At 42.2% G+C, this 24,276-nt stretch overlaps 2 protein-coding genes across 2 annotated transcripts in view; one reads left to right on the forward strand and one right to left on the reverse strand.

Annotated features, from left to right (window-relative positions):
• The window catches only part of Atg16 (Autophagy-related 16), a 359,788-nt gene that overhangs the window by 199,131 nt on the left and 136,381 nt on the right, over positions 1–24,276 (reverse strand). The gene's annotated exons all lie outside the window — the stretch shown is intronic.
• neo (ZP and PAN domain-containing protein neyo) overlaps positions 1–24,276 on the forward strand; it is a 230,852-nt gene that overhangs the window by 77,723 nt on the left and 128,853 nt on the right. The window lies entirely within an intron of this gene.

Raw genomic sequence — 24,276 nt, forward strand, 5'->3', positions numbered from 1 at the left:
GTGTCGGTTGTTACTCTTCGTAAGATGACACAATATCTACACAAACAATTAAAAGGCATCGCACGATAGATTTGGTTTACAGATTACTTTGTAAAGTTCCTTTTTTCAGCGCAATCTGGTACCTCTGTCTGTGAGGTGAGCATAATAGCACCTCGGGGGTCATTCATTGTCAGGCGTTTTTCTGTCATAAAATTTTTCTTCTTCTCGATCCCTACTGCTCCGGTAGTCAGCAGAGCAATCCTCCGTCAGACTTTGTCTCCAATTGCCGCCACGGTTCTGCGACAACCGCTTTGCGACATGCAAATCGCAGGGGAGCAAAAATATCTCCAATGTGATGTTTCTCAGGAAAGTGATTGACCACTTCTCACGGGGTACTTGACACTTCGATACAGTAAATGACTAAGAAAGGGGTACTTGAGCATTTGGTTATTATTAAACCTTTGTTTTCCCCCGAGCTAGTTAACACTGGTTCATTTTACAAAATTTTGAGAATTAGCTAAGTTTTCAGTAAACTAGGTAACGTCCTGACTTCAGAGTTTGTGAGAAAATTCTTTACCATCCAGCGGGCTGATTATTGAAATTGATAGACAAAGAAGACATAGGGCGTATAGAACGATCCTATTGGTTGATTTGGGTGGTTCCAATCGATTAAGGGAGAAAATGATGGACTTACTATAAGGCCTCTCGTGGATTGCCACCGTGGTTGAATAAACTATATTGATGAAGGCTACAATTATGCAAGATACCACAATATAAATAATTGTTATAAACATTTATTTTATTTAATTTATAATCCTTTTAATTGGAAGTTAAAAATACTTTTATAACTTACTTTTACTTTTACTTTTTACTTTTTACTTTTATACTTTTATACTTTTTATACTTTTATACTTTTTAATACTTTTATACTTTTTTAATACTTTTATACTTTTATATACTTTTATACTGCTCGTTTTTACTTATACTTTTATTTCTCGTGGTTTGTCCATTACCTACCTCCTTTGTCCATTGCAACCACCCGCTTCCACTAATAGGATCCCTCCATACCCATTTTGTCTTCTTTGTCTATATCTTTGTCTATCAATTTCAATGATCAGCTCGCAGGGGGCTGATTATTAAAATTGATACACGAACCTATACAGACAAAGAGGACATTGGGAACATGGAGCGATCCTATTGGTTGAACGGGTGGTTGTGATAGACAAAGGGAGAAAATGATGGAATAACTGAAGGATACCTTGTGCATGAGTTGTCGTTAGTTTGTCTATTACTTACCTCCTTTGTACATTTCAAACAACCCAATTCCATCAATTTGGTCGCTTTATTTCTTGTTTTATTTCATGTTCTTATGTCAATAAATTTCAATAATAATCAGGCCACAGGGCGAATGTAAAGAAAGTTCCATGGTTTTAGGATGTTTAAATTTTAGTTGAAAATGATGACATGAGAGAAAATTACTTGAGCGGAGGTTCAATTAGGCCGATTCAGGTTAAATTCGTCCAATTGATGACTTTCTCAGGTATTTCTTGTGAGCTTCCCGTTGTTACGGAACTTATAAACCCGTCAGCGGCATTACAGCGGGGCGCGGAACGGACTTCGTGAGAGAACCTCGTTCGAGTGACACATCAAGTTTACGCCGAAAGGTCATCAACCATCAATAGAGACGTGGACAAGCTGTCGCGGCCTGGGTGCCAACGATCTCAAAAATTCTTTATCAAGAAGCCGCAAAATTTGACTCAACGACGAGACTAAACTTGTCAATCGTGCACCGAAGGCCCAATGGACCTCGAAGAAAGGAAAACCCGGAAAAAAGCACAGCGTAAAAAACGCGTCATTAGTCAATGGAGGAAAGCGAGAGCAAAGACATGGGGGAACGACAAACACGAGCAGGGTTGCCGGCCAATCGCATGAAAAGTCCAAATAAGAGGATATTTCGGTATGATTTGGCAACGTGCCGCTCGTTTTAATTTACATGGACTCAATGAACTCGACTTAGCGTGGCCAGCGGATCGTAATCATATTAAGGGGTTTTTTGTTTTGTTTTTTCGCGGGTCACAGCTGACCAGTGACTCGTTCTCCTGGGGAGCCGCGGTTGATCAGCGATGTGCACTATGTCGTCGGGAAAACCAAAGCGCGCCGAGAAAAGCCAGGAAAATGAGAAGGAGGGGAGGAAGGGAGTGGAATGACAAAATAAAAAAAAAGTACCTTCACTTTTGTCGCGGATGGACGCATTCGAATGTACTCGGCGCGACCTCACAGAGCGTGGCACGCTGCGAGCCAAAGCTGAGCACAACTCGTGGAAAATTACAAGGCAAAAGAAAATATCGTTTCCTCCTTACTTCCTCTTAGCCGTTTCAAAAGTCAGATGGGAGGAGGAAACTCCGTCCGAAAGGCAAGGAAGCTGAGCATATTAAGTCCAGTTGGATCTGAAAGGCGAATTTTGAGATTTCGATGGAAAAGTTGGTCTAAAGTACGCAAGAATCAGTTGCGATCGGGTCCTTTTTAGACCCAAAAAGGATTCAAAGTTGCAGTGTATGCCGGCAAGTTTGAGCCTTGAACAAAGCGAATCAGAAATTAGAAAACTTCAAACTGCCATACCTCCTTTTTGGACGAAAGATTTGTAGAAAATGCCGTTATGTCTGATTTCAAGACACTCAATGTTAAGTTATTCAGGACGACTGACCCTTTTTCTTCTGGACAGTCACAAATATATATAAATCCAGGAAATTCTTTTCTCTGTGCGCACCATTTTTTTCTTTTTTATTTTGAAATTACACGCTTATTTCAGCTTTGATCAGATCTTGTTAGCATATTCATGTAATGACCATTTCACTTCTTGTAATAATTATCCCTGTGAATCACAGATTTTATTCGCAAAAATGTACATGAAACATTGGTTGTAACGAAAATTTTCCTTTTGTTTCAGGTGAGTACTGAACTATTGTCTATACTATAAAGCGGCTGTTGAATTTTCTTGGTGAGTACATCATTCCGACTTAATAAGAGACATCAAAGACTGGACTTTTATGACGCGAGATACAAGGATACACCCCTCTTCATAGTCTGAGACTATTATAGAGCCGCAACAAAAAAGAATAGTTATATCACTTATTTTTGATACGTTTTATCGTTGCAATTCCTCACATCGATAGTTCTGCAAGTATTCCAGCAAATCTGCGTCTCATCAAATTTATATGAGTTTATGCTGCCGTGCTAAGGAAGAACGCCGTATGAACGTTCAAGAGTTGCCAAATTTTTCCGGGTATTACTTATCTATATTTTTGAGGAAAGTAATGCATATTTTTCCTAGAAATTTTCCGATATTTGAGATTAAAATGCGAAGAATATTATCTAAAAATACTTAGGAAAATATTCAACATTTTCCCCAATAGATTTAATTTTCATTGAAAGAAACATGACAACGTCTGAAGGTTCATACGACGTTCTTCCTTAGCACGGCAGTATACTTGGCATTAATTTGTAACAACAATTGCAATACGGCACTCTCGCTGTGCAAACTTTCAAGGGAACCAAACAGCTTTTCATTTATTCCGTCGAGAGGAAGAGATAGAAAGTGAATAACTTCTGTCAAGGAATGTAAAGAGTTAATCCGCGGAAAAATTAATACTCAATCAGACCATCAAAGCTTCCCTGCTGCGCTTGAGAGGGACTCAACAAGGTGTGTACGAATTCCGTTCGCATGAACGAGGCTCTAGGGTTGAGGGAAGTAAGATAGGTTCGCGTGGTGCGACCGCCAGGAATTTCAATTTCAACCCTGGTTTCCAATCCACCCAATAAAAGTTTATTGTAAATTACGTGTCCGTTCCAAGTGAGTTTTGGTTTCCTTGTTCAAAGAGCCTGTCCGAGAGCAATCTTCCTCCAATGTTTTTCAAATCTATTTCCACAAAGTGCAATTTCCTTCGTGACCGAGCTCCATTCCACATTTCTTGAACCTTCAGGCGGGAGCTCCTCGAATAACGAAGGCTGGTAACAAACATATTTCCTGGCCCTACAGCGATTCAGATTCATTTTGACACATAGGTATGTGGGTATAAATAATTCATGATTGCTCGTCGGGGCAAAAGATGCTTTTTTTGCGCAGAACTGGAATAAAACGAGAATGTTTGAATTAAATTCCTTCTTTGAGAAATTCCTCCTTTGCGCGATTTATAGAATCATGTTTGAATTGGGAAATAATGGCGGGGACTGCAGACGACACCAAATATTCACGACTTGCATTTACAGAGACTCCTTGTAAATACGGTAATTGACGTCATCCACCGCGGGACAGCGATGACGACTGTCGCTGTTGTCCCTCCATTTACATCCACAGGGTGTTCCACGGTTAAAATGCGCGTGCGTGTTCTATGGGTTCACCCATTTCCCAAATTTTTAAACAAAAAATCGTTCTTCCTACATTTTGGAACGGCTATGGACCAAAACTCATGAAAAAGTGGCTTACTTTGTAATATTTAGCGATGAATGCGTCCATGACCTAAAAAATATCGAAATCTGAAGTTATAGGGGGATTTCAGAGGTCCAAGAGGAGTGGTAATTTTTTCATCCTGAGAGATCCAAGACCCTCTCAGGCCTCCTTTAACTTGAGATTCCGATATTTTGGAGGCATTGGATGGACTCAGAAATTCACATTATGTTTCATGTATTTCGGTCCTTAATTGCCACAGAAATTAGAAAATAATAAGATTTTTCCAAAAAATTGGGGGAGGGGCCTAAATCCGACTGGGAGCACTTTCATGAAAACTTTAGAACAAAAAAGTCCTTACTTTCAGTCGTAGGTCTTTTCGTCGCTCTCGCAGTTTGATGGTTTGACTCTGGGACACCCTGTATAATATACAATCGATTCCGGGAGAGGCAGCCTCCCTCGATGTACAAAGATTGTTTCACATATATTAAAACTGATACAATCCAGAGTTGTCAACTTGTGAGAGCCGCTTTGAACATGCATTACTGACATGCGTTACTGCAGTGGATGGCATGAGTCACCGTGTATTTTCGGAAGACGAACATCCGTTAATATGAGACGAGTTAGACAGGTTTTCTACCGTGCTATGGAAAAACGCAGTAAGAGCATTCGAATGTTGCCTAATTCCATCTTAGAAAATATTTAATTCATTAATAAATTATGAATATTACTCCTTGAAATTTCTAGATACTTCACACCAAATTGCAAACATAATCCACTAAAAAATCGGGAGAAAAATATTTACACATTCTCGGGGAAATTTGTAATTTTTAAAATGAAATTTGGCAAAGTCTGAAGGCACGTATGAAGCTCTTCTTTAGCACTGTAGTTTCGGTAGAGAGGACAGCGAAGCCGCTTTGCCTGAAAAGCTGCGGCCGACGGAGGAGGCGGCATCACGATGACGCCACCCAGGCGGAGGGGGGCGGTGACGAATTCCCAACTTAAAATTAAAGACGAACTTTATGAGTGAGCAGGCGGGGAGTCGAGTTAATCATCAACGGTATGTGAATGCAAGTTGCAATTCACGGCTCGCACCGCGGAACGCAACAAAAGCGGAGAACATCCCGGCAAGAAGTATTCAAAGATTCTCGGGGAAGCTTGAGAGGGGATTCTGTAGCTTTCCTCTTCAAACATTTTTAAAAACAGGCGCGAAATAAATTCACGCGTGTCGGAGACATATTCGACTTTTTGTGTGCGATCATGCATGCATGTTTCAATTAAAAGAGAGAAATCAATGCCGTTTCCTTAGGACGTTTTTCTCTTCAGCTATTCCTAGTAAAAATAAAACACAATTAAAGGTCGTTGCGTATACTTCATTTTCTAAGATGAGAGGCCCCAAAACTCGTTTGGGAGTTAAATTAAATGGTGTTTTAGACGATACTGCACCTAGCGTGTGAATTGGACTATATTTTGCCGTTTGGAACTATAATTTCTGGCTCATTCGTAAAAGCACATATGTCTTTGGGGAAACTAATGGTATATTTAAATTGTTTCTAAATTGACCCAACAATTTTAGATTTGCAAAATGCAGTCCAATTAGTATTTGGAATAAGCTCCGCTGTAGGAGGATGCAAAGCATCTTCGCTAATGATGAGCCATCATTATTGCTATTATATAGGCTATCAAAAATTATGATAAGTGCACCATTTGATAGAGAAAAAGAAGACGGAGAGAGAGAGAGAGAGAGATAGGAAGAAATATTCTTTACCGAAAAAAAAGTATGGTAACATCTACTAAAAGCCCACTTGATTTTTGACACAGTGATACTATTTAGTGAAAATAACCAGAATTATAGTGATATTCACTAGAACTCTGATGATACATACCATAATACGGTAAATGCTACCCTAGAGTTTGGTGTTTATTAACATATTCATATCACTGTGTCAGAGTATGGTAAAATCTACCATTTTTTTCAGTGTTTATGAGAATCGAGGGCCACAACTGTTGATAAAATTAAATTGGAGATTAGCTTTCCTCGATGCAGATGCATACCTGGGCTCATTTCTTTTCTGCTCCTTTCTTCCCTCCTTTTTTCTGCGCGCGGTACGTAGGAATCCATTCTTTACACAAGTACGTGTTCTCTCCGGAGCCTTTCGATCCGAACCGCGTAACCGTTTCTAATAAGGCTCTCTTTGCGCTCGGCAAAAACACCGCTAGCTCAAGATGAGCATCGTTAAACGCTCTCTACAATGGGCATTACGACCCGAGACTTTACGATCGATTTTAATGGCTACCGATAAAATACCCATCGATTCCTCTATCGATCTGCCCTTGAACCTAGATATATTTCTCAATCCACACGATTCCGGGCTCCTCCCGAAGCTATGCTTTACTGTTAACTCACCCCCGAAATCAGTCGTTACTCTTTTCAGCTCGCACGTCGTGACTGCCGGACAGTCGCTTTTATGGTCCTGCCATCTGATCAGATTTAGAAGCGATACAAGGAGATTCGGAAATCGTGAAGAAATTAAAATTACGTACGATAAAGATCGCGGACCCTTTGGAATCGCGATTTTTAATTACTTTTCAGTTTTTTTTTCGGCGTCTTCCACTACTTCAAATCTACCGTCTGTGTAAAGATTCGCGGGGTGAACGGCATGCCTTGGAGATGTGTTCAACAAACGACGGGGTCAACTGGAAGAGGGCAAGTCCCTAGTCAAGGGGTTGTTATATACAGGGCTGCCATAGAATTTAAAAAATTAAATTCCCTGACAGATTTTGGTGAAATCCCCTGACAACTGAACAAATGCCAGATTTTTAAAAAGACATCTCTGGAAAAAAAAAACGCATTGGATCTGGAGTCCAGACTCTTGAAAACATTGACAAGAAAAAGGACTCTTGATTCAATCAGATTTAGGCTTAAATCAAAAGGAAATCCGCTCAAATTAAGAGGCTTGGTTAACTTAAATCTGATTGAATCAAGAGTATTTATTCTTGTCGATGTTTATAAGAGTCTGGACTCTAGATTCAATGTGGTTTTTTTTCCAGTGACGGTTGGAAATAGTCTTTAGGCAAGATGTGTTGTGTTGTTCGAAACGTCGAACCCACTCCAGAAAGCAAATGAAGGTGATTTGATGCTTTTTCCTTGTCATTTTCGTCATTTGCCCTATCGTTTCCAGGTTTCCCCTGACTTTAAAATTCCCTGAGGTTTCCCGATTTTCCCTGACTGTGGGAACCCTGACTACGGACTGATAAGGGGTAAAAATCGATGTGAATTATTGACGCCCACCCGGCCAGATCCACGTACGACGACCGGAGCGAGGAGGGGCGGCTAAATTGTCGGCTCCTTGGAGGCTCCCCGAGCCCGAGGGGAGGAGCGCGAAAGGTATAGGAAATTCGAGTAGCGGAAGAGCGAGTCGGCGGAAGTCGGCCGAGTCCCGGTTACCGTGTCATCATCGTGAGGGAGTCATCAGGCACCGGGCATCGGGAAGCGGGGCTAATCCCAGCTCTAATTGATACCTGCTCCTGCCAGTGACCGGCCCGGCCTCCGCTCCCGCATCCGAGTCCGCGATAACCCATGCATCCCGATCCCGATGCAGCAGTCACAGATGCACATTCCACTTGCGACTGCCACTTCCACCGGCCAACGCAGAGCCCGATCTGCTCCACTAAATCCACCGATTCCCGTTTCCGCAGCATCAGTTTCCAGCGGCCTGATAGTTGAAATTTTGTGTTTGTCGGAAGGGTATACACCTGCGCGCTACACGCGCGTCTTGACCCGAAAAGTAGGATCCGATCCTGCTTTGAGCGAGTTACGAGTGGCGAGCTGCGACCTGATTGGCTACGAAGATTGCCGAACACGGCCGAAGGCCTACTCGCCGCTCGAGACGCGCGTCTAGCTTGCAGGTGTATCTGCCCATGTAGACATAGATGACATAGGTTAAAAGGTGGAGCGTGATCGGTCGGCTATGTCTTACCGCTGCTTTGTGGTGCCTTTGTCAGGTGGAATGGACGATATACTGTCGGAAACTTAACAGGTGCCTTGCTTGTCGTGAGTTCCACCCGACATAGGCACGAAAAGGCAGCGATACGACATAGCCGATCAATCACACTCCGCCTTTTGACCTATGTCATCTATGTCATCCCGACAAACAAAAAATGTCAACAATCAGGCTGCAGGTGGAGTGGACGATATACTGTCAGAAACTTAAGAGGTGCCTTTAGCTTGTCCTGAGTTCCACCCGACATAGGCACGAAAAATCAGCGATAAGACATAGCCTACCAATCACACTCCGCCTTTTAACCTGTGTCATCTATGTCTGCTCGACAAACACAAAATTTCAACAATCAGGCTGCAGAGCTCCGATTGATGGATCGCTTACTTCTGTCACTGGCTCGTCTTTTCGTGGTCCATCATTTGAAGAGTTGAGACGTTCGAAATCTTACCCAAAAGATTTTAAGGCAACCCAAATGGATTTCTGGCTAAGATCAGCAGGAATCTCGAGAAGGGATCGCGTAAAGAACGAAAGTGTGCATGAGATAATAGGGAGGATAAAGGATAAATAGAGACATACTTCAAGCAGTAATTGTGTTGGGAAGTAATGTTGGCGGTGAACGATGTTAAATTAACCTACAGTATGATGACATCAAAAACATACACTGATAATTATTAATGCTTTGTCTGTAAGTAGGAAAGATCAATTTAAAGGATACATTCCAAAAACTAAACGCAATTAGTCATCTTAGAAATCGTGCTCTTTTCGCAGCTTACTTTAAAAACGGTCTCCCGGCCTTCGTGGTATCAAAACAGTTGAGATCATTTCCTTAAAATCTTCTGGATTCCATGATTTCCTGTGATTCCTGCGATTGGTTCAAGATGGCAACGAGGGCGCCGAACCCGGGAAGGAGCGTGATTTTTCTCGGGGCAATTAACCGAAGATGAGTCGCGAAGAAAATCCGTGGGAAGGAGGAAATGACAAGGAAACTGGAGGGGGAAACGACGACTGAGGCATGAATAACTTTCAATTAATTAATCAAGGAGCCAATTAGAAGCCGAAGAAAACTCCTGCCACAGAAAATGAGTGCTGTGGATATGTTGCATGATACAATGTTAGTAACCTTAATATTAGTATTTTCATAAATTTGCGGACTTCCCTCACGAGTGCATACATATAAGTAAAAGAGGAAGGAACGATAACCAGGCAACGCACGAGAATCCTTTCAGTTAGTCCTTCATTTTCCCCCATCAGTCCACACCAGCCACCTTTTTCAACCAATATCCTCCATTTACCGTTTGTCTTATTCGTCTATCGCTTTGTCTATAAATCTCACTGATCAGCTACCAGTGGAAGTTATCTCTTTCTTTCGGGCCACCTAGAGGTTGATTGTCGAAAATGATAGACAAAGCTATGGACAAAGAAGACACAGAGAGTAGGAAGCGATCCTATTGGTTGAAATGGGTGGTTTTTATAGGCTGACGGGGAGATGAACCAACCAAAGGGTCATTTATGGTTTGCCGTTAGTCAGACCCGCTTCGACCAATAGGTACTCTCCATATCCCTTTTGTCTTCTTTGTCTATGGCTTTGTCCATCAATTTTAAAAATCAGCCCGCTGGCACCTCTCTCGATCCTATCACTTGGAAAATCGATAAAAATCGCTTTTGGGTGGAGGATGGCGGACGTTGCGCGTTGCCATTGCGCTGACGGCGGCTATTTGACAACGGCGGAGTTGACCGGTGTCGTTGACTTATTCAGAATAGCGCATTTCGCAGGAATCTCATTGGCGAGTGATCGACCTTCACAGTCACTCTTCCGAGTTGACTTGGGCACTACTTAGGCAACTCGACGGAACTCTCTCCCCCTTTCTCTCTCCTCGCTCCTCTCTCATCCTGTCCTGTCCGCCGTCCGCTTCCTTCTCGATCCTTGATTGTGGAGCGATGTTCATCCGTACCGTCACAATCATATGTTTTGCATAGTGATCGAGCTTTCGGTCTTCTCCTTCCCCTCTCCCCCCCTTCCCACCCACGGTCGATCTCGATGAGTCTCATCACGCTAAGACAAAAGGGAAGGTGATGGTCCGGCAGACATTTTGAAAATCAGTCGTGAGCTGGAAACGTGCAGATGCGATGAAATATTACGACGACACTGGAGGAAAAACCGGATTTATTAAAAAGAAAACAGCTGTTTCTTGTTGCGTCGAGGAAAGTGCCGGTTGCGTCAAGGAAGCGACTTATCCTAGTTGTGACAACGAAAGCCTTCCGTTGACTGTAGTCGACCGCAAGTTGCGAAACCGAACCTCTAAATTCGACATCGAGGCGGGAAAATTATGATCTGAACTCGAGGTGTACGTAAGTTGAGCTTTTTTTACAGCAGGATCAAGCAAACCTTAGTTCCTCGACGGTATGGTCTATCATCAGCGAAAAAGTAACGAGGTCAACGTCCTTGCCTTAGCTTGCGGCCGACCGCAAATCTGCCACCAAAATTCGGGCCTAAGATGGAATATTCTCTGGTTACACAGCTAAAACTATTTCATATGACTTTCGTCGTCACACTTGTAATTAGAACTCATTTTAAGATGAGGAACCCTTACTCCTGGCTCGTTTTGGAAACAGCATGCGCCATTGGTTTCTTTATGCTGATGGGCGCTTTTATAGATGCCCCATTAGAGATGATGGTTTCTAATTATAAAATGCGGTTCTAGTTTACTAAGCGCAATAACACATTCCGCAACGCGACATGAAACTGTCTTCATTCTGGTAATGAAGACGATTTTCATTTCATCGGCGAGGGTTCTATACATTCCGCTCGTAAATTTTTGGGGGAGTATAACTGTCGGATTGAAGAACAGTCAGTCGTTCGTTCAAATTTTATCAAGAAACAAGCGCAGCTACTTCCGATATTTCCAACGAGCTCTCTGGTAGTCCACCAGCCATTGGGATTGGGAGCCATGCATAATTTGCATGTGACTGGGGAAAGGGCGTCGATAAGTTTCTGACTCAGTCCAGTTCACTTTCGTCTTGCATCTCATTGACGCCCTCATACACCGGAATCAATACTTTGAAGGAAATAAACTTTCCATTCGTATTATTATACGGAAAGAGTGGATTTATCAGGGTCAAACACTATCTTTTTGACACATATTTGCCCTATGCATTCATCGAATGGACTAAAAACTGCATTGCATGGAATCACACGTAAAAATTAGTCAGTAGAATGCTCTTTTAACACCACAACGCACGACAAACAACAATGACTTCCATTGTGAAACGGCTTAGTGCTCATACACGATCATAAACTTTCCTTGCAATCGGGACCTACGGAGCCATTTATACGCAGTAAAAACGTGTGGAAATAAATACAAACATATTTATCTCAAGTTAATGCTCATGATTAAGATGGATCAAACGAAACGTATAGTGCACTAAGACGTCAAAGATGGATGCAGTGGCCCTTTTTATTTGAAACAACTTTAATTAATTGTAAGTAATCCGTAAGATGGGCTTGGGCACCTTAGTTAACTCGTCACCTCTCTTACGTAAGGACGTAGCTCGATTTCCACGTGAGTCCTATTCTGCCGTGCTAAGGAAGAACGCCGTATGAACCTTCAGGCGTTGACAAATTTCCTTTGATAAAACACGAATTTCCTGGTAAACTTATGAATATTTTCCTTCCAATTTTTCGGATAATTTTGTTCGCAATTTCACTTATAGTCTCTGAAAATTTTAAGGAAAGATATTCATATCTTTCCTAAAAAATAAACATTTTACTGAAGGAAATTTGGCAACTCTCGAATGTTCATACGGCGTTTTTCCTTCGCATGGCAGTATTTTACATGCGAATCCATGCTCCCTGGGGCTCATAAGGAAATCCACATAACGCCTTTACGTTAGAGAAGCGACGAAATCCAGCTTTCCTTCTCAAAAGCTGCCCCTGGATAGAACCTATTGCACCAGGAAACACAGGTAAAATGAACGAAGACAACTCGTAGTATCGCAAGTATCGCATTTTCACGTAACTGGAGTGGATATACTTGCTTCCTTGAGATTAAATACCACGAAATCCACGCCTGCGGCAGGATTATCTGGGCCCGATCGAAATCCATTGTTACTCTATTGATATTGTTGGTATCATCCGAGCGTTAAATGCCACCAAGCAGTGTCAGTTTTGGCGAATCATGTTAGGTCCACCGCGTCTCGCGAATGTTCGCCGACTCATTTCGCCTAATACCCTTACATTTTACCCAAATCCAAGCTGTCAGCTCGAGTTCATCGCTCTCCCATATCCACGCAAGATCCAATATGAATGCCAGCTCGTGGTGTAATTTACGTATTTCGAACAACTGTAGAGAGAAAATCGCGATCGACAAGGAACGGCGTATCGATGGCCAAAATGCGAAATACGTACTCCGTTTGCGGCGATGTAAACTTCTTGTCATACTTCATTTTTACTTTAGAAAATCAGTCAACGTAATTTCTTGAAAACTTCCTTAATTGTTCTTCTCTGTTGGTAGAATATTCCGCATAAACCAGATCTAAAACAGCGCATACGTTAATTGTCCTGTAATCTTTCTATCCTGTTGATATTATTTTTATCGGACTATTCTACTTCAATGGAGGGGCAGAATTAAATAGTAAAAATAGCCAAAAATAAAATTCAATGTAAAGTATGAACGAAGCAGAATAAGAAAATCTAACGCAAAAAATATCTGATAGGATATCGAAGAAGGAGGAGAAGAAGAAGAGTTAACTGACAGGAGTTGAACTTGCAAGCCGACAACACGGGACCGGGGGAGAGCCCCGAAAAAACCCGAGCTTTCCGCGGTGTCATGCTGACGTCACAGTCGGGAACGGATGGTCTTTGTTGGGCTATTGTGGCCGCGGTTTGACGTGTTTATCGGCAATCGATTTGATGCCACAAGTAACAGCTACCGATGTTCGGTGCGCGATCCGACGTGAGTCGTTGCACCGGTGATGTCACTGATTGACATCGGCCACCGCACCGGATGGGTTCTTGAACCGGTCGCCGCCGTCGCTGTATACGCCACGGTCAACTCCTTCTCCGTTGCTTTCGTCTTACACTCCCATAAGTCATGAACTTGCCTCCATTTTCTTCTCTTTCTATAAAATGCAAAATTGTTCCGGAACAATTGAGGCGTCGGATGCAGAAAGGGCATTTCTTGGTTGCGGTGTTTCAGAATCTCCTCTGCTAATTTATATATAGAGAGGTAACTATTGAGTGAACTTTCTGAAATTTTTTGTTTTCAGCATTGTAAAATCATTGAGAGAATTTTGTAAAAGTTTCAACGATTTCCATAAATTTGCTTTAATTATACGGATATTTATTAGCAAAGATTCTGTGACACCGCAACCGACAAATGCTCTTTCTGCACCCAGCACTTCAATTACAAGTTCTTAAAAATGTATGAAAGGTAATCAGTTAAGTGCAAGAACTGGATTACTTTTTTCAGAATCTAGGTATATCCGAATTTAACTGTACATAGAACTGCCAGAGAAAACTGACTGGCATGCTTAAAGGAACCAACAGTGAGGTTCACAAAAAGAATTCTGGAGTGGTCGTTTAACACACAGGTAGGTAGGTGAATGGAGAACTATGGATCCGCAGTATAAATTAAATAAAATAATCGAATTACTCCTTCAATACGATAGTAATGCCTTTCCCTTGGATGAATCTAAAAATTTACATAGAAAAATAGAGTGTTCACCACTGACGAAAACAATTAGATCTCGTTCGTTCTTCACTCTTACTTTACCATGAACAAATAAATTTAAAACCTGGATTAAGTAACTTGAGCCGATTGGATTATTTTTCGATAATAAGCTTGAGCTGACCTGATACATTCTTATTGAGACCTTCTGTACAAAATTAAAAAAGTGAAAAAGTTTTTTTTTTTTTTTTTTTTTTTTTAACGATGAAAAATATAAAAAAATTAAAGACAGGTTAAGATTTAAGCGTGAATTCAGGACTTTTGAGTTTTCAGACTTTAAAACCTCTTAGGGCAAATAGTTTATACCATTCTGTTTAACCAACAAAAATTCATTCCGAGCTACGAATAATAATCACCACGAACTCTCCGGTCAGATGGAGGGGTCATTTGCCCCGGCATCATAATGTTCTTTCAAAGAAAGAAATCACTCAAAAACCGGAACCCGTTGTCAGGCTATCCGGAAAATGCTCAACTTTTCCCCTGAACAAACGCGTTAAATTCGGAGGATTTTTCGATTTCCGATAGAAGCGACAACGGAGCGAAAGCCACAAAATCCGGAGGATATTGCGCGACACGTTGATGACTTAATTCAGAGACCTGGCTCGACTCCCGACAAAATCGGGAGCTACTGACCGAAGGCGTAATCCTGTTGTCGAGGGAAAATAAGAGATAATCGCTACAACAATAAAATGAAGAGCGGCTTGACACCCAGGAGACTTGAGAGCATCCGGTGTCGAAAAAAGAGGGCTCTTTTTTTGGAGGTGGCTAGGAAACTCACCCGGACAGATCGGAGCGTGTAATTGGTCGTTAGCCGCGAACGATTCGGACAAAGTGGACAGCACTAGAGAACTCTACTTTTTCCCAGAAGTTTCGTGACTGTATTCCGCTGGTTACAGAGGAATTCTTACCGATTTGGAGCTGTTTTGGGGGAGAAAACTGAGGAAATACACAGGGACAAATATCCTACATTCTTTATGATGATGATAATGAAAAAGTCCGGAAGTACTTGTCCCTTGCGAACTTAACATTGTATTAAGAATAAAGGAATTGAAAACATGTTTATCTACATACAGAGAAAAATTTACTGGTGGAGGCAAGTTTTAAGTATTGAATCCGTCTCAAATGGCTGGACGATCAAGCGAGAAAGGAGTTGTAAACAGACATCAAACACCAATGTATGTAAGATTAATTTACGAAATCCCCAAAGCTATATTAAGCGAGTTTTTTGCGACACTCTTCATAAGGCTGCACATTTCGAGAACGATTCTACAAATCCGATGTGGTCTTCCGTATTGTTTGTGTTGAGACTTTCTCATCCCAAAGATCCGTACGAGAATATGCTTCCGTCCATCCGTGATTTTTCCTAGCGGCAGACACCCGTACATCATCTTGATAATCACATGTTCGATTTTTCAATTTTTGGTTTCGTCTCACATGGCATACGCCGGCGCCGCACAGGAGGAAGTCTTAACCGCCCGACGACTATTGTCTAGAGACAAGACACCCCTATTTGTACCTTGGCAATGGTGAAAGCTTTCACTTTCGGGACTGCAACATTAAACTGTCGACTTACTGATCAAGTAATGTTGAACAACGAGTTGGGTACTTCGGTTGGCAAACATACCGAACTTTGGTAAACTTGTTTGGCTAATTACATCACCCGGAGCTCATCATCCACCTGGTGGGTATAAGATGACCGTTGCTACCATATAATAGAGATGTTGCATGTGTGAGGGATTTGCGAGTTGACAATTGATTCTAATGTAGAAGTTCGCGAGAAACACGATGGTGCCACTGATTTTCTCTGAAATCAACTCCCAAGCTCAAAAAAAAGCTCTCAAGTTGAGGCCAAAATGGAGGGGATATCCCACGCTATCCTGAGAGTCCTACATCAAGACAAACTCTCCATGCAAAAATAGGGAGCAAATACATTAGCAGGGTTGCCGTGTCTTACGTCTTAGAGTCCCCAAATAAAGTGGCAGCCCTGCTAATATATTTGCTCCCTATCTTTGCATGGAGAGTTTGTCTTGGTGTAGAGGTGGACTCTCATCAGGATAGCGTGGGATATCTCCTCCATTTTATCCTCAACTTGAGAGCTTTTTTTGAGCTTGAGAGTTGATTTCAGTGAAAACCAGTGGCACCATCGTGTTTCTCGCGAACTTTTACACAAGAATCAACAGTCAAATCGAAAATTCCTCACAAATGCAACATCTCCATTGTCCATGAGGAAGTATTGAATCCCCGAAAGTGGAAGTTTCCACCTGTCGCCGAGAGGCCAGTCTCTTGTCTCTGGTCTTGACTGCCCGGCGACTGTTGCCGAAAGGAGGAAGAGCAGAAAGTTCTTTCACCTACCGCGTGACGTCACTCGGAGCAGTTGGGTGAGCTCTCGGCGGCGGCGCGGCGCGGTCAAGCGAGTAACTATGGTCTGTCGCGGACGGAGTGCAGTCAGGAGCATGACTGGCATTGCCACATTTTCGGGAAGCCATCGGAGGTTTCCCGAAATACGCGCGTAGCGAACTCGACTTTCCCGGGGGGCGCGGCAAGGCGCGGCTGGTCAAGCTTAGCGGTCATTTGTAACAGTTGGAGCGGTGGGCATTAGCACGAACGGTGCTTAGCTAATTGGTTCGCGGACGTGATCCTGGGCGCGCATCGCATCGCCATCGCCCAGACACATTAATTTCCAGTTTGTCTTCTCCGACGGAGGTATTTAGGTTTGATGGGCTCCCATTGTTTCGGGCCGCCGTTATTGATCGAGTAGTGTCACGTGCTTTATGGTCATGTCCCGCAGATTTCAATTTTCGGCTGTCGCGCCATAAATCAAAATCCGATCCGCGGACCTAACTCCGTTCCTCCGTGAGTCTTCCGGACGTGGACTTGAACGACCGATAGGGTGTCTTTCGAAGTGCGGTTACGTCTTTACATCAGCCAAGAGACGGATCCTCTCCTGAAGTGAAGAGCCTGGTCGTCTCTAATGCTGGGCGCTTCGATGGAACCAAACCAGTGGCGTGGCGTGCTTTGCGATATATCGATTGATCTGCCGTATAAACCTATGGAAAAGGATCGAAAAACTGGGGGTTCCTTAATAGTCGATTCTTTACCATAGCTTCAAATGGGGAAACATCGATAATCGATCATTCACGCTTCGTCACTGAATCAAACTCATCAAAAATGACGGTGAGGACCCAGTCTTTTCAATCTTCATCAGCGAAGACATTGTAACGCTGTAGACAGAACGGATCCACGGCGAAATTCTAAAAGCAAGAATCGCGATTGCTCCAGAATCGATGTTTAGACCTGACTCTTCATCTCCACTATAGTGCAGACGACTGGCCCTAGATCTTTCGGGTTTTGAGTATTTTAACCAAAAGCTTTCGTAAATGAAACTGATAAAAAATAAATCAAGTGAAATGAACCAAAATTTTCTGTTGACTTGTGTGCTAATGCTTCCCGTATGGACACGTAACTTTGGTTACTTTCCCTCATTGTGTGCTTCAGATCAAACTGTGATTTTCTGAAATCCTCGAAGAATAATGTTTACAAGTTTCTAGGAAAATATATTATCAATGAAAATTGGACAGTATCTGGAGGCTAATACGTCGATTGTTCTTAGTAGTGCAGCATTATTCTCGGAGTTTTCAGCGGAGGTTTTGAGTAGGCGATGACGACAAGGCAGCACGCGCGCTGCCGCACAATGGAGCGAGCCGAAGGGAGAGGTTGGAAAATTGGACGTATTTCTGCCAAACGGAACTATGTGCATCATCACATGAGCCCTGTTATGCATATATTCTTGTGGGTTTCAGGACTCATATCTGAATGCACATAGTTCCGTTTGGCAGAAATACGTCCAATTCATCATGAAAAGTTAGAATAATACAGTGAACTTTCATGTTCATTTTGTGACGTTTTAAGTTTTAAGGGCACCAAAGTCAAAATTAGGAAGAAATAGTGTACGTAGATTTATAGTCCACAAAATTCTGTGCTTGACGAATGAACGATACAAAACTGCTCCTAAGCCACTCACATTGCCTCACTGGAATATTGAGGGCGATTTGGTCAGAATGAATGGTAAGTATTGCCAGTTGAATAATATGAATCTGCCAGTGCGACGATAAAATCTGGTGAATGTGACGAAACCGCTGCTAGCAACTATTACCGTTCCCAAACCGCTGACATTGCTTACTTACAACATTGAAGGCAAACCGCGTTCATACATCTTTCTCACGTATTCCTCCAATCAATTCAAAAAATTAGAGAGAGAACTATAGAGTATTTAAAAGAGATCTCGTTCGCTTTTTGGATGAGAGGAAATGACAAGGAGGTTTTACGAGAGAAATCGTAAGAAACACTTTCAAACGACGTACACTGTTAAAAATAAATTTGGCACTGGGTGAATTTTAAAATGTTCTACATCCTGAATCCGAGCTGCCATAAATTTGGGACCAAGATGGTTTGCCGTTAAAATGGTAACTTGACTCACGCGCTGACTGTTTCCTGTCAGAATCCACGCCGAATATTCGTGAAATAAAAATTTCACTCAGATGCTGACTTATTCCTTTACGAATCCATGCCGTGATTTCTGAGCAAGCAGGAAGTTTCTCAACCGCTGAAAAATATACTCAGAACAATTTTCTCAACAATCTGATAGACTCAAGAATATGTTGTTTACTGATACTGAGTTTGTGTGAATTTTTGTTTTATTACAGTGTACGTTTTGTATTGTCTAAGATATAAGATTTTTAAGTTTCCGTCTGGTGTCCGAGCTCAACCAATAGATTATTCCACTGTGTGCCGAGGGCCCAGGGGGCTCCCGCTGCCTGGACACGAAAACGGACTTGTTCTCGAAGCGCGTTATGATCCAGTCCATAAATTTCTGAATTGAGCTGTCGGGCTCCGGCGAAGTCCCTTTATCAGCGCGTAAACGCCGGCTCAATCGATGTTTAAATCTAATTTTACCGTCCGACATCCACCGGGCCTCGAGTTTGGACTGGATGAATCCTTGATCGGAGCCTGTCATCAGCCGCGTCATCTTTACGACCACAACCAGCTACGCTGCCGTGCTAGGGGAAAACGCCGTATGAACATTCGAGTGTTGCCAAATTTCCTTCGATAAAATGTTTATTTTTCAGGAAAGTTATGGATATTTTTCCTTTAAATTTTCAGAATCTTCAGGTGAAATTACGAACAAAATTATCTAAAAAATTGGGAGGAAAATATTCATAATTTTACTAGGAAATTCGCGTTTTATCAAAGGAAATTTGGCAACGCTTTAAGGTTCATACGGGGTTCTTCCTTAACACGGCAGAACGCTGCCTCGGCTTGGATAGGTAGCCCCGCACGTGCCGAGATTGCCGTTTTTTCCTCTACCCCCATTTTTCATTTTCTGTTTCAGACATCAAAGTATAGAAATTTAAATTTCCCAATTCCTATTGCTTTTCCCCAAAAAATTGGTTTTCCTCCTGAGTTGGTTTTATAAAGTAAAAATAATTTCAAGTTCTTACGACGTGAGCAATACTCCAAGTAGTAGACGCACGTATATCATTGTTAAGCTCACCTGAAACAAGGAAAAAATATACTCGTTAGCTATTAAGAAGCACTCACACTGAATTAAAAACACAAGTACTTTCATGCTTACTCCACATTGAAAGTGAGAGTCATAACTGAGCACGTTGAACGGTTCCTGAAATTATCAGAATTGCGCAACTTTTCTCTTAATCTGACTCGAACCTTTCTGGCCGGAGGCTTCCTGTAATAAATGGATGCAGCTAAGCGATAGGGTAATACCTACATACAGGAGTATTTTGACAAAGCACGTGCGTGCAATAGCTTACGATTCCTGGCATGTTTTAGAAAGGGACGCATTGAAAATTGGGGGACAACGAGGAAGAGGAGAAAGGAAAAGCAGAGAAGGGAGAGGAGGAAGACCTTGCCTTGGCCAAAACAAGCTGGCCAGGCCACACCGCTGCTTCATTTTCCCTGAGATATTTTCGGTTGTTTTTCTTAACCTAGCGTTTAAGTCTCCGTGAAAATGCATCTTGGTTGGATATATTCAATGCCTAATTTTTTCTCATACAAAAAAGAAGAGAAAGGAGAGGAGGATGATGAAGAAAAAGGAGGAAAAGAGGAGGAGGATGGAAGAAAAGAAAACGAAAAATGAGTTTAACATAGGTATAAATCAGAGAGGAACGGAAGCAGAGGCGAAGAAACCAGGAAAAAATTATTTTCGATTCTCCTTATCTTATTTTTCTCCATTCTCCTCCTTAGCATTCAGCTCTTATTCTTTTTCTTCTCTATATTCTTCCTCCTTTTCTTCAGCTCCCCTTTCCGTTCTTATCTGATACTTCTAGACTTTGACTCCACGAGACGTTCCTTAAAATTTATCCCAAGTTCGAATCGCAAGAATGAAACTTCTGGGCTTTTTCTTCGTTAAACAAAACAACAAAATTTCTTCCTCCTCTCTCTGAGTCGCTCTCAGAACTTCACAAGGACTCTAATTAGTATTTAACGACCTCAATATTTTTCCCAAATTCGCGAGTGAGATTTTTCCCCGGGACAAATCCCATGAAACGTCCCGTAGGGACAAGACCCTATCTGACTCTATCAGACTCAGGTTAATTCTGCGCGACCCGAAACGCGGAGAGGAAGCACTCCGATTAGCAGCGATTATGTCTCTATCGGAGAGGCAACGTTGAGTTAATCGGCTCGCCGATGTCATAATCGGAGACGACAATGGCCGCAGCATCCTCCGACCGGCTCAGACTAACAGGACCCGATTCCGCGGCGCCCGACGACTTACTGACCTACAAGCCACAGGTTATGTTATGTTGTTTACCTTGAATCACTCAGTGCGGTGCACTACCTCAACCATTTCTCCCATCCGGCTTCTCCCTTGTCCACCTTTTCCGTTCTATCTACAAATTCCTACACCCCCCCCCTCCCCCCGCACGGCTCGCAAAGCCGCGCCAATACATTGCGAGTACCGTTCGCCATCGGTTAGCGCTTCACCCCATTGTTTAACTCGCGTTTTAGCGGTATCACAGCTGATTAGCGTAGTTCTCGTCGACGCCGGAATCATTAATAGAAATTGTCTGCTTCGTGCCCACGGAATTGAGAAATGGGCTCGAATAACTCCGATCGGTCGGCGTATCTTTCAGCAATTCACGGGCGGGCAGTGTTTAAAAATTGAATACACTGGGAAAAAAAACACATTGTATCTAGAGTCAAGACTCTTGAAAACATTGACAAGAAAAAATACTCTTGATTCAATCGGATTTTTGCTTGAATCAACACGAAATCCGCTTAAATTAAGAGGCTTGCTTCTTGATTTAAGCTAGATTCTGATTCAATCAAGAGTACTTTTTCTTGTCGATGTTTTTAAGAGTCTGGACTCCAGATCCAATGTGGTTTTTTTCCAGTGTAGATTCGCGTAAACCGAAATCGGATTGGATATCTTAAATTGTTAATGAAATTCTGCTTATGCCAACTTTGCAAATAAAACAGCAAATAAGGAAAAAAGATAGATGAGTCTTGTTCGCCACTTCTCGGTCAATAAATACAACGATTCAGCGGGTTAATGGTTGAAATTGATAGACAAAGAGATAGATAAAGAAGACTTAGGAAGTATGGAGCGATCCTATTGGTTGAAATGAGTGTTCCTAACGAACTAAGGGGGTAAATGATGGACCAACTATAGGGTCTCTCGTAAGTTGCCCTTCTTAGTTAGTCTATTACTTACATACTTTGTCTATTGCAACCGACCGCTTCCACCGATAGGATCCCTCCCTAACCCTTTTCTCTTCTTTCTCCATCTTTGCCTATCAATTTCAACAATCAGCCCGCAGTTCTGAATTCACCTCGGGAAGTTAATGCAAAAATCCATTATATGATGCGAATCGTGCTACAAATTGATCGAATCAAAACTTCTTTTGCTGAAAAGAAGTTTCCACAGTGCTTTAATTGATTTTGTGCACGAGCCCTTTCCTTTTACGCAGGCCCAGGAGGATCTCCTTCGGGTTACCTGGACCTGGATGGATATGTTGAGAAGCTGTAAGAATGTACAACGGGGTTACCACAGAATTTGGAAAATTAAATCTCCTGACATTTCCGTACTTCCCTGACACATTTCGGTGAAATTCCCTAACAAATGAACAAATGCCAGATTGTTAAAAAAGACATAGTTAGAAGAAAGTAAATGAAGGTTATTTGGACATTTTCCCAAACATTTTCGTCATTTCCCCTGACATTTCCAGGTTTTCCCAGACTTCTTAAAATTCCCCGATATTTCCGCGTTTCTCCGACTGTGGCAACCCTGTTACAACCATCAAAAAAAAAAAGAAAAGTGCAGATGCAGTTAACGGGAAGAGCCTGCATCGAGGCGATCGACTCGGGAGTATGCTTTCGCTGTGTAAACAACTTTCCTGGAAGAGGTTAGATCTGCGCAAACGCAGGTTGCGATCGGCTCGATAAACAAGAACAAGACAATGACGCGCCACCTCGGACCTGAGAGTCATAACCCGAGATTAAAGGCAGCTACGACGATAAAACTCGGCGCAGACAATGCAGACGCACTAACCTATAAACACAGAAAAAGGGGTCCTGCTAACTTAAACTCTGCGCCCGTATGCAAGAGGCACTTTCGACTTTCGTAAGGGGTATCCAATCGGGCTGTGGGAAAAACTACTGCGGCAATGCGGCATTGCCGCATGGAGACAAAATGTTCGTTAACTTGGGACACCTGAGTTTCCGAATCTCGTAACCAAAAATTCTATCCATCCGAACCTATTTTTGGTTTAGGTAACGAAAGCCAATCGAAAACTCGTATTTCTTTGCCGTAGACCTTGGGTATCTGACCTGCGGGCTCATTGTCGAAATTAATAAGCAAAAAACTATACGGAAACAAGACCAAAGAAAGATATTGGTTGAAACGGGTGGTTATTATTGACTAAGGGAGAAAATGATGGACCAACTATGGGGTCTCTCGTGGGTTGACGTAAGTTAGCCTGTTGCTCACCACCTTTGTCCATTGCAACCACCCGCTTCCACTGATATGATAGCTCCATTTTTCTCTGTGTCTCTTATGTCTATAGCTATGTCTAACAAATTTAATAAAAAAATCAATTTCATTAAAAATGAAATCAGACACAGAGGCAATTATTATAAAAATGAGATGACGTTTGTTCGAACTACGCAATTCAATTATTTGCGCCCAAGCCTTAAGTCTATTCCTGCTTTCATTTCAAATCTGATTTAATGGGAACGTTGGGAACGTTTAGAGTTTTAGGCATACGTATATTTACACAAGTGGAGATGATGTTCTGGGTTAAGGCGCCAATAAGCATTGTAGTTACGGCACCTCTCGACTGAAAGCATATTGTCGGTCAGCCAGTCACACAGCGGCAATTGTAATAGGTGTACTTTACTGTAGCGAGCAGTGGGTATCTAAAAAGAGACTTAAAAAGGATGGAGTAGCACATAAAATAGCCTGTGAACATGAGCCATTCCCCGCACTTTGCAACTATAATCCCGCGTCGACAATTTTCCCAATCAGCACTTACGCCGGCTCCTTTAAAATCAGCGGGTTCGCAGGAAATCATTTCCCGGAGGATGAGAGGAAATTACACACATTCCGTATTCAGAGGCAAACACTTGCACCCTGAGGTGAGACTTTCGGAGAGTATGAGCATAAACCATCTATCTACATGCGGCACTTTGTGCAGATAGATCTTTCTTGCTTGAGTCCTTATTGCGACTGCGGGTTGATAACTGGTACGGAGCGTGCAATAACAGTTAAGGTTCACACCCTTGTTCATGTTGCCATTCTATATAGGAATCTTGTCAAAATGAGACAAGAGCCTGTTGTTAAGGAAAGACGGCATATGAACACTTGGACATAGTCAAATTTCAGCGGGTGGGATAATTATTTTTGAAAAAAATAATGACCAACTTTTTTTGGAATTTTTAGATATAGTGGATTAGATTGCAAATAAAATTGTCTGTTGATTTCAACGAGAGAAGTTTACAAGTTTGCCAGAGCATTGGTGTTTCATGACGAGAAATTCCGCTTCAACATCCGAACACCAATACAGCGTTTTCTCTTCACGAAACATTAAATTCATGATGTCATTTTGAG

This window comes from Bemisia tabaci, chromosome 1 (assembly GCF_918797505.1).
Source record: "Bemisia tabaci chromosome 1, PGI_BMITA_v3".
NCBI lineage: Eukaryota > Metazoa > Arthropoda > Insecta > Hemiptera > Aleyrodidae > Bemisia > Bemisia tabaci.